The following is a 12,392-nucleotide window of genomic DNA, read 5'->3' as shown; positions in this document are numbered from 1 at the left end:
ACCAGTCAGAATGGCCATTATCAAAAAACCTAGAAACAATAAATGCTGGAGAGGGTGTGGAGAGAAGGGAACCCTCTTGCACTGTTGGTGGGAATGTAAATTGATACAGCCACTATGGAGAATAGTATGGAGGTTCCTTAAAAAACTAAAAATAGAACTACCATACGACCCAGCAATCCCACTTCTGGGCATATAGCTGGAGAAAACCATAATTCAAAAAGAGTCATGTACCACAATGTTCATTGCAGCTCTATTTACAATAGCCAGGACATGGAAGCAACCTAAGTGTCCATCAACAGATGAATGGATAAAGAAGAAGTGGCATATATATACAATGGAATATTACTCAGCCATAAAAACGAAACTGAGTGATTTGTAGTGAGGTGGATGGACCTAGAGACTGTCATACAGAGTGAAGTAAGTCAGAAAGAGAAAGACAAATACCGTATGCTAACACATATATATGGAATTTAAGAAAAAAAAAAAACGTCATGAAGAACCTAGGGGTAAGACGGGAATAAAGACACAGACCTACTAGAGAATGGACTTGAGGATATGGGGAGGGGGAAGGGTAAGCTGTGACAAAGCGAGAGAGTGGCATGGACACATATACACTACCAAATGTAAAATAGATAGCTAGTGGGAAGCAGCCTCATAGCACAGGGAGATCAGCTCGCTGCTTTGTGACCACCTAGAGGGGTGGGATAGGGAGGGTGGGAGGGAGGGAGATGCAAGAGGGAAGAGATATGGGAACATATGTATATGTATAACTGATTCCCTTTGTTGTAAAGCAGAAATTGACACAGCATTTTAAAGCAATTATACTCAAATAAAGATGTTAAAAAAAAAAAAGAAAGAAATAGCATTCAGTAGGCAACCAGTAGAATCTGGAGCAATAATTGTTTGTCCAAAATACAGACCTTTAGTAGTCAAAAGTCTATGCATGGAATTAACAATTTTCTGCATGATATAAAAATAAAAGGGGCAAAATTTAAACTAAAAAACAAAGAAGAAACAAACAAAAAAACCATATCCCAGAGCTCCCAAGGGAGCTTCTGTAGCATTGATATTTGTCATATGGGTGCTTCTTGGCCGCCAACATAGCACAGAGGGAATCTCCACTGGAGCCTGTCAGATTTTTCAAAGAAAACCAAGAAACTGACCAATAAAATCCTCTAGGCCAGTTGAGACTGAAGAGGTAGCCTTAGAAGGGCTGTGAAAACAACTCTGTGCTTAAATAAATCATCTCCCCAAATAATTTCCCTTCTGTGGAGGTTGGCTTTATATCATCTTCTATCTGCCACATGTTTTTCATAAGGAAGAAAATCATAAAAAAATAAAGAAACTCTTGTTCTCCACTTATGTTAAATCCACTTCATCCCACAGTGAAATCCACCAGCACATTGAGAGGAAAGAAGTGACTATTTCCTAACATTTTTAGATAGAGGTCCTCTTTCTCTTTTTCTCAGGTGTACCTGAACACGTGTGGCTAGCCTCTGCATCTTTTCAGGCCACGGAACTTTGAGGAATTTACTGCCATTTTCCTTCAGTGTGACTAAATCTGCTTGCCAAGGAAACAGATGCTTTAATTTGCCGTTGTTGTTGCCATGGAAACAGCCCTTGCAGGGACAGGCAATGTCTGGACTCCAATTCAGACCTCTGGTTTTCATGCCAGTGATGCTGGGGCCAGATTCTGCTTTCCTATTCTACCCCGTGAGCATCTGCTTATACACAGGATGCTGGGACGCATTTGATTTTTTTTAAATTTATTTAATTTATTTATTTTTGGCTGCGTTGGGTCATCGTTGCTGAGTGTGGGCCCTCTCCAGTCACAGCGAGTGGGGGCCACCCTTCCCTGCGGTGCGTGGGCGCCTCACTGCGGTGGCCTCTCTTGACGTGGAGCATGGGCTCCAGGCGTGCAGGCTTCAGCAGCCGTGGCTCATGGGCTCCAGAGCACAGGCTCAGCAGCTGTGGCTCACGGGCTCAGCTGCTCTGCGGCATGTGGGATCCTCCCGGACCAGGGCTTGAACCCGTGTCCCCTGCACTGGCAGGTGTACTCCCAACTACTGCGCCACCAGGGAAGCCCAGATGCATTTGATTTTAAAAGGACAAGAAAATCAGAGTCTCAATGGAGTGGTTTCAGAGTTAAGCTGAAACCTGCACTCCAGCAGCTGCTCAGGGATAGGCTCAGGCACACTTCTGCACCCTCATGGAGTCTGTCACAAATGTGGGTGCTCAACAAGGGGCTGTGGAATGAACCCCCAAGAGTGAGGTGCTACATTTGGGGAATACAGTGACTACCAACAGGCAAAGGCAGAGCAATGATTAGTGGTGTTCCCTAAAGAGCATCCTGCCTTTTACCTCGGACCTCGGGGTAAACCAAGAGTTGATGGGGAAAAATTCTCCTCTAGAAGAATTCCAGCTAACAAATGAAGGAACAATAGAATAAGAACATCACCCCCTTTGCTAGACCGAAACAGAGAACTGATCTAGGCATTCATTGTTACTGGCCACTGACTCCGGCAGCTAAAGGTTGGTGTGGAGCTTTATAATGGAAGCATTAGAATGATCCCTGAACCCAGAGATCCATCCAACATCTCAAAAAAGAGACAAGCAGAGGTCACAGAACTCCTGATGTGATGCAAGAAAAGGATGCAGCATCCCTCGTGACGTAGTCCTGCCAAGAAACCAGAATCTGAATCTGCTCAAGGCTGTAGCTCTAACTACTGGTTAACAGAAAACACAGGGGACAAAGGAATGGGTGAGATGACACCATGGGGATGAAATCAGCAAAATCAAGAATGTGGAAAATTCTACTGGGCAAGCAACCTGGTTTCACTCACAAGGATTACAAGATGTCAACTGCAAGAATTAAAAAAAAAAGGAACCAGGAACCTATATATTAAAAAAAAAGACTTAGATGTAGTAATCAAACCAAAGCAAAGTGTTTCAAGCTCTCTGCAGGGTTAGTTTTATTTATTGTCTCATGTGATCAATGAAGAATCATTATGTCACACAAACAGAAGCATCGTGGTCTTTCTGTTGAGGACATGACAACTAGAAAAAGGCAAGAGACTTGCCATAAATACACCAGCCTGTATAGCACCTGCACACAATCACCCCTGGCCACCCGGCAGGGAAGGGGACAGTGAAATGACAACCACAAAGCCAGCATCAGCTCTCCCCTAGGCCACCAGAGTCCATCTGGAAATGGTCGGGACAGCCGTTATTATCCATCTGGGATGCAGTTCTGGAGAGGAACCCCAAGGACACAGCAGGGTTTTCATCAGAAAATCATACACCCACAGCACAAGAAGTGAAAGACGACAAGTGACGTAATTAAACATGGAGACCCACTTCCACATCAAATGCCCTTTTCAAGTCCTTCTAACTACACAGAAGGTGCTCAAGGCTGCCACGCTCTCAAATTGGCACCCAGAGGGGCACCGTTTTGAAAAGGTTGATCTTAACTGCTTTAGGCTCTTTAAAGTTGTCAGGTTGAAGAACAAAAACTCTAAAAATGGTGTTCTGACCTTTTCCAGTGTCTGTATAACTTCAAAGACTGCCATGAGGAGGGAAGCTCAAGGGAATTTAGTTCTTATCCGGGGAACAAAATTTAGCCCAATTAGAAAGACCTTAAATGTTCAGACTGAGAGATTGTAACTGAAATCGGAAGGAGTTTGGTCTAGTTACAAGATCGCTGATGTCCGTGTAGCTGGCGTCAATTCCATCCGTCTACAGTCATGCTTAGAGAATTTTCTCCCATCCTTTCCCGCCTTCAACAAGGTGTAGAGGTGACCCCTCTGGTACAGCCCAATTCCCTACAGTGAGGGATGAAGCTTATTAAGCTGCAGGAATTAGGCAACCTGAAGAAGTGTGTGACTCCCTGTAGGAAAGAACATTCCCACTGGCCATGCGTCAGCCAAGACCCCAAACTGGGAGGAGCTGGCCAGCTGGTGTTTCCTGCCGATCCCAGCGATGTCCGACAGACCCTCTTGCCATGATGGAAACATTCCTATAGCCAAATGTGATTACAGAGCATTTGAACCATGGCTAGTGTCACCAAGGAACTAAAGTTTTAATCTTTTAAGATTAATTTAAAGAGCTTCGTGAGGCCAATGGCTCTCTAATTCAAGCACGAATGTAGCTCCTTGAGGAATATGGAATACAGGCCCTATCACTGGGGATGCTGGTTCAATAGAGAGAAGCAGAGCCAGGCATCTGTCTTTGGAATCAGCTCCCCGGGTGGTCATGATGCTGGTGGTCCCCTCAAATGCCCCAGACTTGAAGGACAGTAAGAGTCTGTGCGTGGTCCTGGTGGAGGGGCAGACCCACTGCATGGAGACAGATCACAAGAAGGACACAGAACTGGGCTTGGAAGTGAGCCCAGAGGCCACAGGCTCACCCCACCTGGCTCCCGCCTGGAACATGCATATTCAGACACTCTCAAGGCCACGGCCAACGTGGCCGTGATGTTCTGCCCACCGCAGGCTCATGCTCCCCAGCTCAGAGCCCCAGCCACTGCTGCAAACATCCATGGATCCCAAAGAGATGCCCTGTCCAGGTCCACATGAGAACACTCCACAGGTCACCTCCAGAGTGGATTCTGTGAGGCCCAAATGTCCACCTTCCCCCAAGACTCGGAGGACCATGACCACCACGATCCATATCTTTGTGTCCCTGACCCCTGCTCAAATGGCAAGTTCTTGGTCCTTTCCTAGGGTTCTCTCTTCTGGTCAAAGAGCATCACTGTTCTTCCAGCATTTCATGTATAAGAATTATCCCTGACATCTTCCTTTCCATATTACACCATACATTCGACTGCCCATCAATTTCTGTCCATTCTCTGTCCAGAACATTCTCATCTATTCCCTTCTATGAGAGTCAGTGCCCTGCTTACAGGCCTTGCTTCCATGAGGCACCATGGTTCTTAGGAGAAAATACAAGGTCTTATCATGGAGCCCAAGGTCCCACATGGACTGGTTTTCACTCTTCTCTCCCCATCTCCCTCTTGCTCACCAGCACACGGACCTTCATTTCTGAAACACTTCAACGCTCCTTCCCCTGCTTTTGGGAACTTTCCGTATGCACATCCTTCTCTCTAGAACCCTCTACACTCTGCCCTCCTTTACCTGGCTCACCCCTGTTCAAGTAAAGCTTAAATGCTGCTTCTCTGCATGGTTCCTTCCTGAACCAGGCTGGGCCTCCTGCTTGTCTTTTTAGCTCTCAGCACCACTCTCATTCAGTATTGTCCTGTGATGACCTGTTTAGCGTTGGGCTCTTTGACTGACCTCCGAGAGGACAAGGACTTTACCTTGTTGATGACTCTATCTCCAGTGCCAACTGTAGTGTCCGGTATGAAATAAATGTTTGTGCTGAAAATAGAGCTGCCATATGATCCTGCAATCCCACTCCTGGGCATATATCTGGACAAAACGATAATTCAAAAAGATACATGCACCCCTATGTTCATAGCAGCACTATTTACAGTAGTCAGGACATGGAAACAATCTAAATGTCTATCAACAGATGAATGGATAAAGACGATGTGCTACATATATACAATGGGATACTACTCAGCCATAAAAAAGAATGAAATAATGCCATTTGCAGCAACATAGATGCAACTAGAGATTATCATATAAGTGAAGTAAGTCAGAAAGAGAACAACAAATACCATATGATATCACTTATATGTGGAATCTAAAATATGACACAAATGAACTTATCTATGAAACCGAAACAGATCCACAGACATAGAGAACAAACTTGTGGTTGCCAAGGGGGAGGAGGTTGAGGGAGGGATTTATTGGGAGTTTGAGTTTAGCAGACGCAAACTATTATATAGAGAATGGATAAACAGCAAGGCGCTACTGTATAGCACAGGGAACTATATTCAATATCCTGTGATAAACCATAATGGAAAGGAATATGAAAAAGAATGTATATATATGTATAACTGAATCACTTTGCCGTACAATAGAGATTAACACCACACTGTAAATCAACTATACTTGAATAAAATAAATTTAAAAAAATAAATGTTTGTGGGTAAATGACTAAGTAAAAAGAGAAATGGTCTCATTGGTTTATTGTTGATGAACATTAGGAATCATTTGAATTAATAAAGACCGATAAGATTTGTGAATGGTGGAAGGGAAGTTGAGAGATAAAAAGATAAGATGAGATAGTAAAGTTTCTATAATACAGTTTTACCTTCAATAGTTTAGTCAATAATTAGAACCAGCAGGCAAGTTAAAGCTGGAAGCTCTGACAGGCAGGTGAGGCTTCCTCTGGAAGAGTAGAAATGGAAAGAAACAGCATTCTGCACGTGAACAAAGATTTAAAAATTCTAATTCCTGAGGATGTCAAGATGGTGAAGTTAAGACCATGACAACAACAGGAACCCAAAGGATTAGCACACGAATCCTTTCCAGCTCTTGTCAGAATCAGATGTTCGACCAGCATCAAGACTTACGGGTATAGATTAGTCATAACCTGATCCCTATTAATTTAGTACATTTAAAACAGGACACAGTTACAGTGAAGCCAAGGATACAATTGGGTGAAATAACTCATATCACTGGGTCCGCAAGAATACGTCACTGAGTCATTCAAACCTGATCATCAAAAAGAACATGAGCTCTAACCTCTTGGCACTGACTGTACACAGACTTTTATTCCATTTTGCAGATGAGGAAACAGAGAAAATGTAAGCATCTTGTTGCTGGAAGCAAAGCTGGGTTTCTGAACCTGGCTTCCTGACTCCAGCCCCAGCATTCTCTCCAGAAGCTTTCTCCTTGAATAGGTAGTTTCTCTCACCACCCAGGACAGACCTTTAACCTCCTGCTGACTCACTCCTGGCCTGATCCAGGCCATCCACGTCCCATCTTTCACTCTTTGCTAAGGGCTCAGAGAGCGCCCACCACAGGCCAGGCCACAAGGAAGGGGATGGAGGGGGAAGTAAAGACCCTGTCCCCCTGACCTTGAGGACCTCCCTAGCTGGTGGGAGAGGTGATGAAAGTCCCATAGTGGGGGCGAGAACGCTGGCAGGCAGCTTTCAAACATCGTGCTTGAAACAGCGCAGGGGTCAGGGTTCTGCATGTGGCCTGACCGGGGTCATGCACAGCTGAATGGTGGCCTCTCCAGTCCAGGACCCACCTCAGGAACCTGCGCACACCCAGGTAGCAGCCACCTTTCAGCAGCCGCATGGCCTCAGGGGCTCACATTGAATTTTCACGTCTCATTCCCAAGAACTACTAGTCAATTTCCTCCTGCACTTAACAATGTTTATTTTTTTGTTAACCCAAGAATAGGACTTTACATTTATCCCCATTAAATCTCGTCTTGTTAGTTTTGGCCCATTGATCCAAACTGCTGAAATCTCCATAATCCAGATTCTGCCATGGAGAGCACAGTTATCCTTTGCGTTGCCAAGAAATGTGATCAGCACACCTTTTACGTCTTCATAGCGATGGGCTGACAAAATTGTGGGCCAGGATGAGATCTTGTACACTGTCCTACAGCCACTGACAGCAGTCTCAGTCCAGCTGTCCAACACGATTTGGTTCAACCTAAACAATGGATTACTATCCTCTAGGTAGTTATTCAGCCAACTGCTAATCCACCCAGTCCTACCTCTGTACTGGCTGCATTTCTCTACCCTACATCATGATATTCTGAGATACTGTCCAACAAATGCCTTCTCAAATATTTATGCCCATGTTTGACAAATTTAAAATGCTCCTTTCTGCAACTGCTCTGGAGTGAATATTAATTAGAGTGGCCCCTTAAGAGATGTCTGGGATTATTCCAGACAGAAGAAAAGTCAGTGCCAAAGTTCCTCTAGGTCAGAGACGCCCCAAATATAAATCAAGTGGGCTGTGGACTTCCCCCGGCAATTGCCTTCAACCAGTGATGGACAGGGCTTGAAAACAGAAAGCTCGGTGGGAATGATGTACCGCCATCAGTTTTAATTATCCTAAACCGGAAAAACGGATGTCTAAGCTGGCCAGCCTGTCCAATAAAGCATTTTGATCAAAGATGCAGTTGCACAGAGAACCTGTTTAAGAAATGGCCTGCGTATCCATGGGGATCCAGGAGAGTTATGGAACTTGTAAAGCTGGTCCCCGCAGTTCCATAGGCAGACAGCAACATCATGAAAAATGCTTCTCCAGGGAAGCTTTGAGTTTCTTTAAACATTCAATTATGGCTCTACAAACAGATTTTAAATGAACAGCATCTGATCTCTACACAAATTAGAGATGCTAGAAGGCAAATAAAATAGATTCCCTGAAACAACCATGTAATACAAATTCAGCCCCATTTCATGAAGAATTGGTTTACACACGAAGAGTTTTGGAGTGGGGTTACTTAGGTGACTCTCTTTTTGCATTTGCTTTACGTGATGATTTTTATGATTGAAAGCACTGAAGACACCTTTATATTGGTCATGATTTTAAAGCAGGTTTTTAATTAAAATAGATTTCTGGATATAGTCCATGGGTAGAGCTTTTTAGCCCTTGGAAAGTTGCTGGGGGCCTTTCTAACATCCACCATTAAAAAAATTTTTTTTTATTGAAGTATAGTTGCTATACAATCTTGTGTTAGTTTCAGGTGGACAGCAAAGTAAGTCAGTTATACATATACATATATCCTCTCTCTCCAAGATCCTCATTTCTTTCTTTCTTTCTTTTTTTTTTTTTTTTTTTTTTTTTTTGGCGGTACGCCGGCCTCTCACTGCTGTGGCCTCTCCCGTGGCGGAGCACAGGCTCTGGACGCGCAGGCTCAGTGGCCATGGCTCACGGGCCCCGCCGCTCCACGGCATGTGGGATCTTCCCGGACCGGGGCACGAACCCGTGTCCCCTGCATCGGCAGGCAGCCTCTCAACCAGTGCTCCACGAGGGAAGCCCCTCATTTCTTTTTATGAATAGTAAATACTTCAACGTTCTTCATTACAACCATTTTCAAGTTTTTAGAGCAGCTTTTTTTTCCTTCAAAATAAAAATTTTCCGGGCTTCCCTGGTGGCGCAGTGGTTGAGAGTCCGCCTGCCGACGCAGGGGACACGGGTTCGTGCCCCGGTCCGGGAAGATCCCACATGCCGTGGAGCGGCTGGGCCTGTGAGCCATGGCCGCTGAGCCTGCGCGTCCGGAGCCTGTGCTCCGCAACGGGAGAGGCCACAACAGTGAGAGGCCCGCGTACCACAAAATAAATAAATAAATAAATAAATAAATAAATAAAAATAAAAATTTTCCTTATTTTAACAGTAATATTTTCTTGTTGTAAAGCATTAATAAAGAAAGTAAATGTTGTCCAAATCTTTCTAGCATACATGTACATGAGTATAATTTTAAGATAAAAACTGAATGCCATGTAAACTACTATCCAACATGCCGTTCACACTGGTCATATTATCAATGCTATTTACAGTAATAAAAATCTCCATCATCATCTTTAGATGTACTACTGTGTAGTATTATTTCATAGCTGAGTCGTAACTTATTTAATCGATCTCTTATTGACGTATTTTAGGTAAAACTTTCTGCAATGAACCTCCTTGAACACAGGGCTGATTCGCCCTGTAGGCTCTGAAGCAGGGTACCGACCAGGTGACCTTCAGACTGGTCGGGCTCTCTGTTCTGTTGGTTGTTAAATATTTACATTTATCCTGCTTCCTCGTACATCTATCTTTGGGTTCTTAGAGCTTCATTTGGATAAATTCTCCAATTGGATCTACTGGGCCAAAGGCTATGCAAATTAAAAATTCTATTTTAATTTTTAATTTTGGATGGGTTGATTACCTTTTGTGCCTGACAAACAACCAGTAGCATACAAGCATTTCATTCTACCTATAAAGTTGCAGAATTTTTTGGTATTCATCCTTTCAAAAGTGAAGTGCTTATGGAACAGACATGTCACCGTCTTCAAAAATTTGTTATACTGAAGTAACTGGGGGAAATGGATTGGAAGTGGATTATTAACATAGTCATATTACCATGCTCTAATTTTGAAAATGTCATTTTTAACAGAATGAAATTTCCACAATGAGTATAAGTAGGATAATTTTTAAAAAGCTATAAAATGTTATAGGAACACATTAAACCATCTCCACATACTTTTCTAAAACATGCTTTGCCAGTGAAGTTGGGAAAAGAAATAAACCAAGAAGAGATAGTTTTAAGTTTACAACTTTTCTAATTTTGAGATTATTTTGTGAAAGGCCCAGAATTGGAAGTGAGCAAATTAAGGTACCTTTTAAAATGATCTTTTATACAAATTAGCCACTGCCTAGTAGTCAGCATGCACTATACTACCCGCCTTAATGGAAGGTAAATCATTTTCAAAGGGAACCATGAATAAGACCATTAACCCACTTTACAGACTCAGAGAACCAGAGGGGCTCGAAGAAATGCATTTCTATATGGAAAAGGATGTCATTATAAAGCTAAATGAAGAAGTAGGATATCCTATTACACACAGACTACAGTATCAACTAGGAAGACAAAAGAAGCAAAGCCTTTTCTACAAGGAAAAATAAATCTACATGAACATTCACCAAAATGCCAACCAACGTTGTGTTTGGTGGTAGGGGTACTTTTTGGGGGGGTGGGGACTCTTGCTTTTTTTCCCTACAGTTTTCAATTTTCTGCATTGGGCACATATTCCTTTTAGAGTGAAAACAAATAATTTAAGGTTTTTATTAAGTCAATTTCCATTCCTCCACCTGCAGCCCTAATATCACGTAAAGGTCCAGGATCAGTCTCATTCATGCCATTTACCACATTCCTCCAACAGGCTAACAATAAGAACAGTCGCAATAAAGACACTTCCCAAATCCAGCTGCCAATCCTAAAACCCCATCAAGGAAATGCATCACCACCAGAAGCCTGATTTTCTTTTGCTCTTTCAAGGAATACCAAGTTTCGTCCACTGAGATATTTTCAAAACCTCATACAAACAGCAGTGTATGAAAATGTAAATATCCTATGATATTCTTACATGAAGAAAAAGAGCATGAAAATATATACTTTGCTAAGAGAAACATATCAAAAGCAATATTCAGGTTTCCGTTCAGCCCCCTGATTATCCAAGATGTATTCCTGAACCTCTAGTTTAAGATCACCAAGTCACAAGAAAAGCTAAGAACACATTATTTACCGCTCATAAAAGCTTTTAATCCATCTAATGGTGAGGGAGAAACATGCAAGAAATGCAAAGAGGCAGGCTGCAGGCCCCCAAGAAGCAGGTCATGCTATTTTACATATACTCATTTAAAATATGTATTTAATATATATTCATATGCATTTTAAAACCTATTTTTTAATAATTGCTGTTGGCCATGATGTCAGATACTGAAGGTGAGAATTGGCCATTCATGATCCCGTTCATCTGGTTTGCTCAGGACCCTCAAACCAAAGTAAGTATAAGTAAGTAAGCTGACTCGTTTACATAGAGATGTTGAGTCAGGTTTTTGTGACTCAGTATCTCTGGCAGAACTCATTTCAGTGAAGCTGTCTTATCTACACTGTCATTTCAGCAATAAATCAGCATTTCACTGATGGGTGAGAAACAGGGACCAGTAATTCTGGAAGACAGAAACTCCAATTTTGAATCAAGCATGACTTGGGAACTTATATCTTTAAATACAGATTGCTTATTAGGAGAGCTCGATTCTTTGCTGGTACTAATGAATTAGAATAGTAAGGGGTCCTTTAGGTCTGAGGAACCCATGGAGAGAGCCACAGTATAAAGGATGACAAGAATATGAGTTATTTTTACTTGTGCCTTGAACCAGGCACAGTTTTCTCCTGGGAAGGCATACAAAATATGTAATAACATCCATGTGCTACAGAAAAAAAGATATAATACCATTTTCTGAAAATATATATAATTTTGCAAAAAAAAAGGGCCAAATTTTTTAGTAAAAAGATAAAATAAATACTTCATACCACTGGAGACAAGGTCTGAAAGATAAAATAAACTCTTGGTATTTCCCAAGGAAAAAAGAGCTTCTACCCATTTGAAGCTGTTTCTCCTTATATAACCCAGGAACTGCCAAAAGTCAACTAATTATGGAACACTGTTATTGGAACAGAACAGAGGATGCTTAAATTCTATCCCTGAAACATCAGGCTCTGAAAAAACAAGAAACATCAGAACTATGAGAAAAACCTGCTGAGCTAGAAAGTTCTCTTTTAGAGTGATAAAATAAAATTCTTTATTTTTCCATTGGATCATATTTTGAAGTTAATTCCAGCCTCACATCCAAATTTGGATTATGAATCTACACATTTAGTTCTGTGTCTCTAAATGCCAACATCAATTACACAGCACTCTCCAGTCCCCATGTTGTAACTTTCTCCTATCGTGTCATAAAAAGGAATTAACTCGA

At 42.3% G+C, this 12,392-nt stretch overlaps 1 protein-coding gene across 1 annotated transcript in view; it reads right to left on the bottom strand.

Moving 5' to 3' along the window:
* The window catches only part of ADAM12 (ADAM metallopeptidase domain 12), a 406,064-nt gene that overhangs the window by 269,927 nt on the left and 123,745 nt on the right, over positions 1 to 12,392 (bottom strand). The gene's annotated exons all lie outside the window — the stretch shown is intronic.

This window comes from Mesoplodon densirostris, chromosome 1 (genome assembly GCF_025265405.1).
Source record: "Mesoplodon densirostris isolate mMesDen1 chromosome 1, mMesDen1 primary haplotype, whole genome shotgun sequence".
NCBI lineage: Eukaryota > Metazoa > Chordata > Mammalia > Artiodactyla > Ziphiidae > Mesoplodon > Mesoplodon densirostris.
Note: the sequence above shows the minus strand (reverse complement) of the source record. Positions and strands in the feature narration are given on the sequence as shown.